This window comes from Paramormyrops kingsleyae, chromosome 5 (assembly GCF_048594095.1).
Source record: "Paramormyrops kingsleyae isolate MSU_618 chromosome 5, PKINGS_0.4, whole genome shotgun sequence".
Lineage (NCBI taxonomy): Eukaryota > Metazoa > Chordata > Actinopteri > Osteoglossiformes > Mormyridae > Paramormyrops > Paramormyrops kingsleyae.
This window is the reverse complement of record NC_132801.1, coordinates 38050170-38061479: the sequence shown is the minus strand read 5'-3', so window position 1 is coordinate 38061479 and position 11310 is coordinate 38050170.

Sequence of the window (11310 nt, the reverse complement as noted above, 5' to 3'; positions counted from 1 at the left end):
ACGTGCTGGCATTCGTGTTGCATGGTATTACTTAGCTCCAATAAAGTTAGTGTCAAAAATAACACAAATTATCAGTTTAAGTAACAATTTGGATTTTAATAATTAGCTACCAAACAACCTACCTGACAATTGCAGCACCTTCTTGTCCTCTACAGGACATCCAAAGGCTTTGAGTTTGGTTGTCGGCATTACACAACATAAGTCAGTCGAATCAAAGTCTATTATCCATTTGGTTTCGATTACACTAACTGCGTCTTTGTCTGGGCCAGTATTCCAGGAAACCAATGTGTATTTCTGAATCTCTGTTTGTCGCTGTACAGTAAGCCATCATGCATTCGCGCTTCGTGATTCGCAAATTCACAGTGATTCGCGAAATCCTCGAAAAATCCTACAGAAGTGTTTATGTTTAATTTTCGTAGTAATTTATGTTTTCATGCTTTAAGTGTAAAATTGGTAAGAAAAATTGTTAATGAAGATTCTATTGTGATTTTGTGACTTTAAAAAATCCCTTCAAAACGTGGCTTTCTTATGGAAATGTTCCTTTTTATGTATATACTGTACTGTACCTTTACAAGATGCGAATCCCATTCGCAAAGTTCATTCCCGTTGGAACTGTCATGACCTGCTCATCCGTTCTTCCCGTGTACCACGTCCCCTCATCTACCTCGTGAGGAATCCCCGTGTGATCAGCTGTTTCGAGTTGCTGTCATTAGTCCTATGTTTCCCGAGTCCCGTCATTAACGTCATTTTGAGTTCCATGCCCCGGCAATACGTGACAGGAACGTTAATGGTTACATAAAAACATTAAAACATAGTTCATTTACTATTTTGTAATAGTGAGTACACATTAACAAATTCAACGCACAAAAATTATAAATTTAATTGAAAGGTGCTAATGTTTATGTACATAGCAAATACATCCCGGGTTTCCCTCTCAAGACCTTAGGGGTAACATTAGTATACTGTACTGTAAATGTGCTAGCGTGACAAATAGGCGATACTGTACTCTATTTTTACATCAAACATTTGAACATTTGTTTTTTTAAGGTAATGTATTAAGCTAATTTTTAAATGAAATTAAAGTGTTTTCTTAGGGTTCTGGAACTTAGGGTTTAAACTATAGAAATAAGCACATATTACCATTTTTAGCGACTCTACCAAACATCCGCGAATCCAACTCATTCGCGACGGGTTTCTGGAACGTAACCTTGCAAATTTCCGAGGTCTTACTGTATTTTCTGTGCGCCAAAAAGTACTAACAACGATTTGTTTGCGCATGCCCGCGTACCTGCGTCCTGCATTGAGCCTCTCGACATACGGAAAAATTTTATGTATCTCAAAAGAGAAATAATGGTTGATTTGACTTTCAATGTGAAAGTTTTCAAAAGCAAATGCGTGCTTATTAACATACCACTGTACACAAGTGTTCATGTGCTCATTTCACCAAAATATTTCTTTGAAGATTAAACTGCTCGTCTCATGCAATATTCATATATGAGGTGTGGTAAAGCGAGAACCCCCACTCGCTTACTACTCCACCCGCAATAGCACTTCAGTGCGAAGTGAGATTTATTTATAGGGCACAAACAAAAAAACCAAAAACAGGAAAATAAAGGTGGGGAAATAAATCCCCAAAAAAAAACAGGATGTATCCCCAATATAACAATAGAAAGACTAGCTCAAGGCACCACAGTTGCACTCTCGCTCTGACTTGGTTAGCACGCAAAACAAAAACACAAAAAAAAAGTTGGAGTCTGGTCTCCTCTTTTATAGGCCAGACTCTGCCCCTTCCTGGGACTCTCTCATTAATGGGTAAGTACTTTCATACAGAAACCGTTACTTTACTACCGTCACATAGTTAAGACATTTTCACACCAACTTGGTTAATGTTTTCACACCACAAAAAAGAACAATCCTTTACAGAAACAATGTATTTTCTAGGTAATTTGTTCCCCGCCACAAATTCAGGCACCCCTCCTGACATTACTTAATGGTTTGGCCGGACTCAGTATCGCCTGCTTAAAAATAAAACATAACCGCACGCCCAAAATAGCACGACAAATTTAAATGTCCGGGATTATGAACGTGCGTAAACAGAGGAAGTAATGTACATTATATGCGTGTGCCATCGGAAGCGTGTGTGCACCCGCGCTGCCGACAGCAGGCGGAAACGGCGAGAGGGGAGAGAACATGATGGTTTTTTCAGAGGTAAGCGCGCGTGTGTGTGTGTGTGAGCAAAGGGAGAGAGAGAGAGTATGAATGTGTGTGCCAGGGTTGCTCAGCGGTGACATCTAGACCAGCTTTGTCACATTACCTTCCCCCTCTCCATGCCGCGGACTGGCCGGGAACCAGGTGATATCCAAGGTACTCAGCTTCCCTACGCGCCCACTCACACTTGTTCACATTCAGCGTCAATCCTGCTGCTTGTATCTTCTTCAAGGTCTGCTGCACATGCTGTAAATGCTCAGGCCAGGAGTTGCTGTAGATTACTACGTCATCCAGATATGCAGCAGACCATCCTTCGCAGCCTTGGAGAACTCAATCCATCAGCCTCTGAAACGTTGCAGGTGCACCGTGCAGGCCAAAAGGAAGGACGATAAATTAGTATAGCCCCAGTGGGGTCCGAAACGCGGTGTATGGTCTGGAGGCCGGATCAAGGGGCACCTGCCAGTAACCCTTGCACAGATCCAGGGTGGTGATAAACTGGGCTCACCCTATTTTCTCCAACAGGTCATCTATACGCGGCATTGGCTAGGCATCAAACTTTGATCGGGCGTTCAGCCTACGAAAGTCGATGCAGATACGCAGGGTCTGGTCCTTCTTCGGGACAATGACTATGGGACTGCTCCATTCACTTACCGAGGGCTCTATTACTCCTAGCTCCAACATCATCTTGATCTCCTCCTTTAGAGGTTCCATCAGCCTTTCAGGTACCCGGTAAGGTCGTTGTCTTAAGGGTGTAAGACGTGTTGGATCATTTTGGTCCGCCCAGGCCTCTGGCGGAGTAAAGAAGGAAACTGGTTCAGGAGGTGTTGTAGCTCTGCTCTCTTTGCGTCATCCAGGTGTTCCAAGTTCACCACTGACGGTTGTCTCTGAGCTCTTACCTCTGAACTGTCATCGTCTACGTCTTCCACCTTCCTTACCATAAGTGATGTCTCTGTCGCCTTACTGATGGGCTCTTTCCACTCTTTCAGCAGGTTCACATGGTAAGTCTGTTTGACTTTACCTTTGTCAGGGTGGTGGATCTCATAAGTCACTGGCCCCATCTTGCGGACCACTGTGTATGGTCCTTGCCACTTGGCTAGCAGCTTGTTCGCTGATGTTGGTAATAGGAGTAGTACCTTCTGCCCCGGCTGGAACTCTCGACGCCTTGCATGTTTGTCGTACCATAGTTTTTGCGCTCTTTGTGCCTCTTCTAGGTTTTCTTTTGCCTCTTCCCAGTACTGCTCAAGTCGGTCCCTCATCTCCAGCACATACTGCACTATGCCCCTCTCCTCAGGTCTGGATGCAGGGTCCTCCCAGGCTTTCCTTAGCAGGTCCAACGGCCCCTGTACTTGCCAGCCATAGAGGAGTTCGAATGGTGAGAAACCAGGTGAGGCTTGAGGTACTTCTCTGTAAGCAAAAAGTACAAAAGGCAGCCATTTGTCCCAATCACGTCCTGTGTTTTCACACCACAAAAAGGAACAATCCTTTACAGAATTGTTACATGTATTTTCTAGGTAATTTGTTCCCCACCACAAATTCAGGCACCCCTTCTGACATTACTCAATGGTTTGGCCGGACTCAGTATCGCACACCGGAGTACCGGCCGTCGTACGCCTGCTTAAAAATTAATTTTTTTTAATACTTTATTGGCATCTTGAACAAGGCCAAAACAAGCAATCAACTTTCTAAGTTGAATATTTAATAAAAAATAAAATGCGTCTGTTTTAAATCAAATAAATACAACTCTTTTGCACTGTTTTTGCAAAGTCACAATAAAAAGTCCTGAATTTCTTTCTTCCAGTTAGAATGTGTTAACAATGCTACTTCAAAGTAAATCATATTTTATAACAAAAAAAAATTCTTAAGGCAGCACTAGAAAGTTTTAGAGAGAATGTCAAGAGTTTCCAACATAAACCTTCCAACACAACTAACATAACTTGTGCTTCGTAAAGCATTTTGAACTTGCCTCTCCTTAATTTTCTGGGTCAATGGGATTGGAGGATGAAAAACAGTGGTTGTATCGCATCAAAGGAAGCATCTCAAATCTCCGGTCAGACAACCTATTTCTCCTTGGTGTGAGATCTATCCCATCTAAACTAAAGAGGCGCTCTACAAGTGCACTAGATGGTGTTGGGGTGTTGTACTTCAAGAAAACATTTTTAATGTTTGGGAATTGGTTAAGAGTATGAAGCTCATATCCCCCACATCGCAAATAGTCCATGACTTCTTGTTCTGCAGTGTAGGACTCATCAGTGTCTGGCCCAAACTCGTAGAAGTCCATGCCCCCACCTGGTTTAACCCAGTGAGTAGGTACTGTCATAGTCTTACCATCTACTGGAGGAACTGTACCACACTCTGCAATGAGGAGCTCCTTCAGCCGCTGTCTTCTGTCTTCCCTCACCCAGCGAAGCTTGAACTGTGGACAGCTAACAGCAGCCAGGAGGGCATCCTTGTTCTCAAGAACATCAGCAAAACGAGTCTGAATGGCCTGAAAATATACATTTCAAAGAAATATTTAATATAATATTTAGCTGTATCTTTACTATTGCTAAAAATTACTGAATATAAATGTTTTTTTTTTATATATTTTTGTCTACAAGTAATTAGATAATGCATGGGACATACCTTTACAATGACATCTGGCAGGCCAGCTGTCATGCTGGAGAGTGTATCTTTAGTGCTTAGAGTCTTTGTCATCAGGACTTCCAGTGTTGGAATAAGGGCACCATAGGAGCAGTTATCCCCTTGCAGTATGTCCAGTGCAGCTGTCAGGGGCTTCATTGCAATGCAGTATTCCATCGGGAACTGGTTCTCTTTTTCATTAAAGCACTTGACTCCTAACTTGTTGCACAGTGTATTCAGATCATTCATGGGGATTTCTGTGATCCTGGAAACAGCCTCAAAAAAAGATTTCCACCTTGTGGATGATGGCACCAGGAGCTTTCTTTGGCTGACTTCTTCTACATGCTCTGATGCAACTGTTGATCTACTTGCTTTGGTCCAAAGAGCTGTGTATTTAGTAATGCTAACCCTATATACAGCTCTAGTGTTTGTGTTTTCAGTTAAGAATTTTTCAACATCACTGGTAGAAACTAGGTTGAGAGTATGTGATGCACAGCGGTAGTGTGGGGGGAGTGTCAGCTGGTTGTCCTCCTCCTTCACAATGGAGAGGGCTTCTGTGATATCAGTGAAGGTTATGCCTTCCTCAGCCTCTTCTTCATCGTCGTCTGACTCACTAACATGTTGGTATGTTTTAAATGCTTTAACAAAATTTGAGCCATTGTCTGTTACAGTGGGGACAACTTTGTTGAGCACCCCATATGAAGAATGAATTTGTTCCAATTTGTATTTTTGTGTAATAATTTATTTATGAATATTTTCAAATTGCAAATTCAAGGCCCACATAGTCTGTCATGCACTGATAGAGCAGTAATTGAACTGGATGTGAGTATTACCCACTATCTGTACTTAATATAAATACATTATTAAAAACCAATATATTAAGTAATATATTTGAAAATACATCATGTATCATTTAATGTATTATAATATATTGCAGTACATTTTTCAATACATTGCAATATATTTTTGTTTCGTAAGGGCTAACCCTGGGGCAAAAGGTCAACTGTGCCCCCCACTGAGCCACCCACAATCGAACATCATAAGCAATTAGGGGACACCAGCTAACCTAATTATATGCTTTTTAACTGAAGGAGGAGACCCAAGTAAACACTGAAAGAACAAAGTCCATTCATACAGAGCAGAGGCGGGATTCATACACCCAGCCTTGGAATTATTGGGTGCCATTACTCAACACCAGACCAACCATACTACCCTGAAGCTGATCAGGCATCCTAAAAATAAGAAGAGGTCATTAATGGTTATACTGAGATGTATTGCACTGTTATTATTCTAATGATTAGGCCTTCAAAATCTACTTTTATTTGAACCAGGAAATTCACTTCCCCCTTATGCTGTCTTGCTCTTCTTGAGACACAGATGTAGGTGAGAACAAGCTTGAAGGGGTGGGTGGGTTAATTAAGTGTGCAGGGTCAGCTAGCATGCATTGCTTCTGGAGTTGGAGCAGGCTCATGACTATGCTGCTGAAGCTGGACTTGAACCCGCAACCTTCCCGTCACAGGAACAGAGGCTTAGCCTGCTGAGCCAAACACATCATTAGAAGCTGCTTTCCAAAGCAAGATACAAGGGAGGCCAATAGCACATCACAAATTTATCATATTGTCAAGGAGTCGACTAGGCAGTCAGAGGTTGGTAATTCAGGTCAATAGAGCAGAACTCCAGACCAAGATTTTCTTTCAACTAATCAGTTGAGTATAAAGAGTTACATTCACATATCACTCAACGGGTTGGTTGACACAAAATCTTGGTCTGGACTTTTACTCTTTGGAACTACCCACCTCTGCTTGCAATGTATGTCCAGGTACAACTGTAAGCAGTTTTGGAGCAGGAGCTACACAACAGCTACACAACTACACATATAAAAATTAACAAAGCAAACTTTGTTCTTTTCTGAAGACATAGACAATAGCAAATATATTCCTATTTACCTTTCAATAAAATCAATTTAAAAATAAATTTGACCAAAACTGGCTCCAATTAATTTTTAATGCACAGTGCTTTTTAATAATGCATTTTAATAAGGTCACCTGTAATGAGCCAAAATCAGCCTCTTTAAAGGTTAGGCAAGGAAACTTCGCTGAGAATCTCATGAACATCATGGATGAAGCACATGCACCTGAAGAGGCTGCCTGGAGGTGAGAGAACAGCGACGCGCTCCAGGGCTTTGTGTGCAATGGTTTATTACACAGCTCTCCTAGCTGGATGGGCCCCACGTCCTGTGGAAAGCAGGTCTCAGTGGAGCCCAGGGTCTGATGTGATTATGAGAGCATGCATGAGATTCCTTTAGGGAGCATGAGAGTATCACAAGGAGGCTTTGCCATTGTTGGTGTTGGATCCTTTTTTTCAGAGGTGCGAGGAGAGAGGCTGGCTGTGCAATTGTTCATTTCGCAATCAGCCAGACCTCATCTTTTTCCCTCTCAAAGACTGTCGTGGTGCATCGCCGCTCATTTGCCGATGCAGACAGCCTCCATCTTCTGAGGGGGTGCTGTTGGCGGTGTGAGACCACCCAATACAAAGTGAAACTGGGCACTGAAGCTTGTGTAAGGCCCCACATGGGCTTCGACCAGCACTATCCTAGAGATATGGCTTTTAATTTAGTTTAAATATGTTACCATTCCAAGTAGCTTAAATTATCATGCATGGACAAAAAGCAGCTGCAGTCGCGTACCTATGTTGCCCAAAAACTACCACCAATATGACTGAGCCCAATGCCTTAGAGCTTTTAAAGCTGTGCTTAAGGCTGCTTTGGCTCTGAAGCAGGGGGGCTTATTTGTAAATCCATCCCATGGGGGGTGTTTGGGTACCCTAACGTTCAGAAGGTTTGAGTAAACGGGGCAGGTATAGAGGAAGGGCGTTGGTTTGCGGGAGCAGACATTAATTCACTGTCCCTGATAGTGTTAAAAAGCCTATTCTAGCTGCGACGTGCTAAGCATCTTAGGTCAGCACAGAACCAAGTTCAAGTTACCTTGCGTTTGGCTCCACATGTACTCTCTTCTGCCCCCTAGGGTAATAGCTGCAAAGGCCAGCACTTGGAGCTGCTGATGTACCAAACAGAATTGGCTGGATTATGATACATGAGGGCACTATCATAACTGAGCTCTGGTCTTTATGTCTCTGGGACACTACACCTCCCCACTCTGTCATCCTTTCCATATGCTGTATTTATTCATTTTCCCTATCGGTTTATATTAATGGATAAATGGGTTTGAATATCACTTCCATGGATTTTGCTGTTATATGAGACAGAACCATGTTCCACTTAATCTGTAAAGGCTTGCGCTTAATGATGTGCAGCTTGAGTTAACCCTGTAGCATAACCGAGTTCTCACTTTTGTCAGATATCGAGTTCCTGCCGATCACCAACAGAAGGCATAACTTTTCTATTTTTAACAACAGATTCTGATCAGTTGACCCTGTGACCTATGTAGCAAAGATGAATTTATAGACTGTGCTTTTCCAAAGGACTATTCGTTTGTGATTCTCTGGTCCAAAATTCTTCCACATGGCCTATAAAATGATTAGTGATTCCAACACATCACCTGCAAAGTTGGATTCTATTTTGAAAAAAATCTATATTTTAAACAATATTTGAAATGTATTACAAGCTAAGTAACTGACAATAGGTGCATTGTAAGAGCCATGAATAATTGATCATTCATGCTCTCTTTTCGAAAGGAGTCCAGACTCAGAATGAGACCTCTCATTGCCCTGTACATCACACGTCCTTCAGTATTCTCAATTAAAAATGAAACGGCAAGCTTAAGAATGCATTATCACTGCTAAACAGACAATAAACAGACAAAAACAACAATTATATTTACTTAATTTTGGGTAATCCTTTGGCATATTTATACGGTTATTGAGTATGGGTGTGGATTTTTGCTTAATTTTTGGGAGAGTTAAAAATAAAAGGTTTCAAACAATGACAATACCATCTTAAGCCATGGGAATCCTTAAGCTTGACATTTATTAGTCCACTGCTTTACTTGTAAAAAAAAAAAACAGTCATATTAAATGATGACGATACTATTTATTCCACAAAAGGTTAATAAACCCCACACACATTATCATTTATTAATTATCTTTATATTTGGCAGGTTGATTTTTCGATATGCATTAATAAAAAACCATGGACAGTTGGCTCCAGAGAAAAGTCTTAGATCAATTGCCACTGAAATAATTCCTGACTGACTATTTGTCATTAAACATTTCTAAAAGAAACTGAGTCCCTAAAGAGAAGAGTAGTGTCTGTGTATAATGTCATGTATACATATGTAATGTGACTTCAACCTGGAAGCGTGATTTATTTCCCATTTATTTGATGTTTGAGCGGTTTGAGTCAGAAAAGTGTAAGACAGATCTGGGTGGCCAAAGTGGGCAAAAATGCACAACTGTGGGGGGCTGTGCATGTCTCATTGAGAAAGAATGCAGCTTAAAAACTTGCAAAAAGGTTTATAATGTAAAATTAGGTTTTATAGTGTGTCCTTTTTCTCATTACAAGCTCATATTTCTCCTTGACCTTACGATGTGAGACCTTGATACCCCCCCCCCCCCACTCACATTCCCCCCAGGTAATGTCTCTCTGGACTGCACCTCCTAACCAAACACATGATACTGTAATGAGAGGCCCGGTTATTGTGGGGTAAGAAATTCACATTTTTGCTCATTCCACATCAGCAGGAATCATAATGAATGACATACTAAACCTTTGTTAGAGGATGTACTGGGCTGGGTGGGGTGGCGGGGGGACTTTGTGTCTTGTTGGCACCAAATATTTAGAAATCTAAGCTTTATCAGCTGCCCTGGACAAGTACGGCTGCCAAGCAAATTACAAATTAAAGACCGTGTAAAGAAAATGAATGGATGGATGAACATATCTTTATCTGATTGTTCCTTTTTAGATACAAGATGCCAAGGGCCAAGTCAACAACTGAGCATTGAGCTTGAAGCCTTTTTTTTTTTCACGCAACCCCCCAGGCTCACTCAGCCCCCCCAGCATCCATCCACTGACAAACCAAAGGCTGTGAGTGAAGCTTGCCACCCACACTCCACAAGCGTCCTAATTAAAGTGCAAATTCAATACTCAGCTATCCAACAGTTATTAGTTGTGCCTGCACCTGACACCCCTGAAGTAATTACAGGGAGGCTGGTGCTTCTCTCGCTCCACGGGAAGGCCAGAGCTGTGCCATCCCACTCCTGGAGCCTTAGCCTGCCATATGCGGTGGGACAGAACACACCTAGGTTCTGACCAACATGCCAAACATGTCGTCACTGTAACCCTCACTTTCAGATCCTCACTCCCTTTCTCTGACCATCATGCCGCTTTCCTCACAGAGAAGTGGATTTTTTTTTCACTCACACATTAGGAGAATGTTTGGGATTTCTTGGGAAATGGAAGATTGTTAACCGATGCCTGGTATGTAATCAGATGTTATGAAGAATGATTAATTGCATCTGTGATCATACTGTTATGTTCCACATCAGGTCTGGAATGGTTCTGCTGTCACAGAATGTATTTAAAGAAACCTGTATGGAATCCAAAAAGAAAAACTACTTTTAGTGAACAGTGTGTGATGCACATTCATGTGTTTTGCTGTGGGCAAGGATAAATAGATCATGGCTCATTTGTTGTTCAGACTCATTCATCATTTTTATTATATTTTGTTCTTGTTTTGTTTTTATTTCCCCAAAGTACTTTTTTTTTTTTTTTTAGTTTCTTCTCAGTAACAGCCATCAAATGATGGCATGCATGACACACTGATGCACACACACAGATTCATTAACTGCTTCCTCCATCTGATGATCATGGTTAGTCTGAATCTCAGTCCAGTCCAGATGCTTCAGAGACTTTTAACTCACCAGTTCATCTAAAAGATGTGTCTTAATACTGTGACAGGAAATGGGACACCGTGAGCAGAGCACCTCCTCACACACCAAGCTGGGGCTGGATTTCCTTGAAAATCCTCTAGGTGCAAGGTGAGGACGAGACCAGCTCAGGCACCACCACGTCAACCCTGCACACCTACTGGACACACAAGCAGTGGCAGGTCTGATTCCTGCTAATGCCACATTTCTCCCTACTGCTTGGCTATTTTTGAATATTGCAATTATAAGGGAGCCAAAATAACTGAACTGGAAAGTAGTGAGGAGAAAGTGCTGCAGGATTAGCAGTATGAAACAACATATGAGCATGGGTACGGCCATGCCTGCACCACGTCCAAAGTGATCACATTGTTCCCATTCTCTCAAGTGAAGAGGGACAATTTGCTGTTTTGTACATTGATGCTTGGATGTGACCATATAGACTGCTATAAACATTCTCTTGCAATCACCTTTTCCCATCAATTGTTCTCTCTTCACTAGGTAAACTTGTTTTGCATTGCTTCTGTTCCATTTATGGCCTAAATAAATTCATCCACGTGCCCTCCCCCCTCCTTCAACGATGCATCCAAAACAGGATCTGCA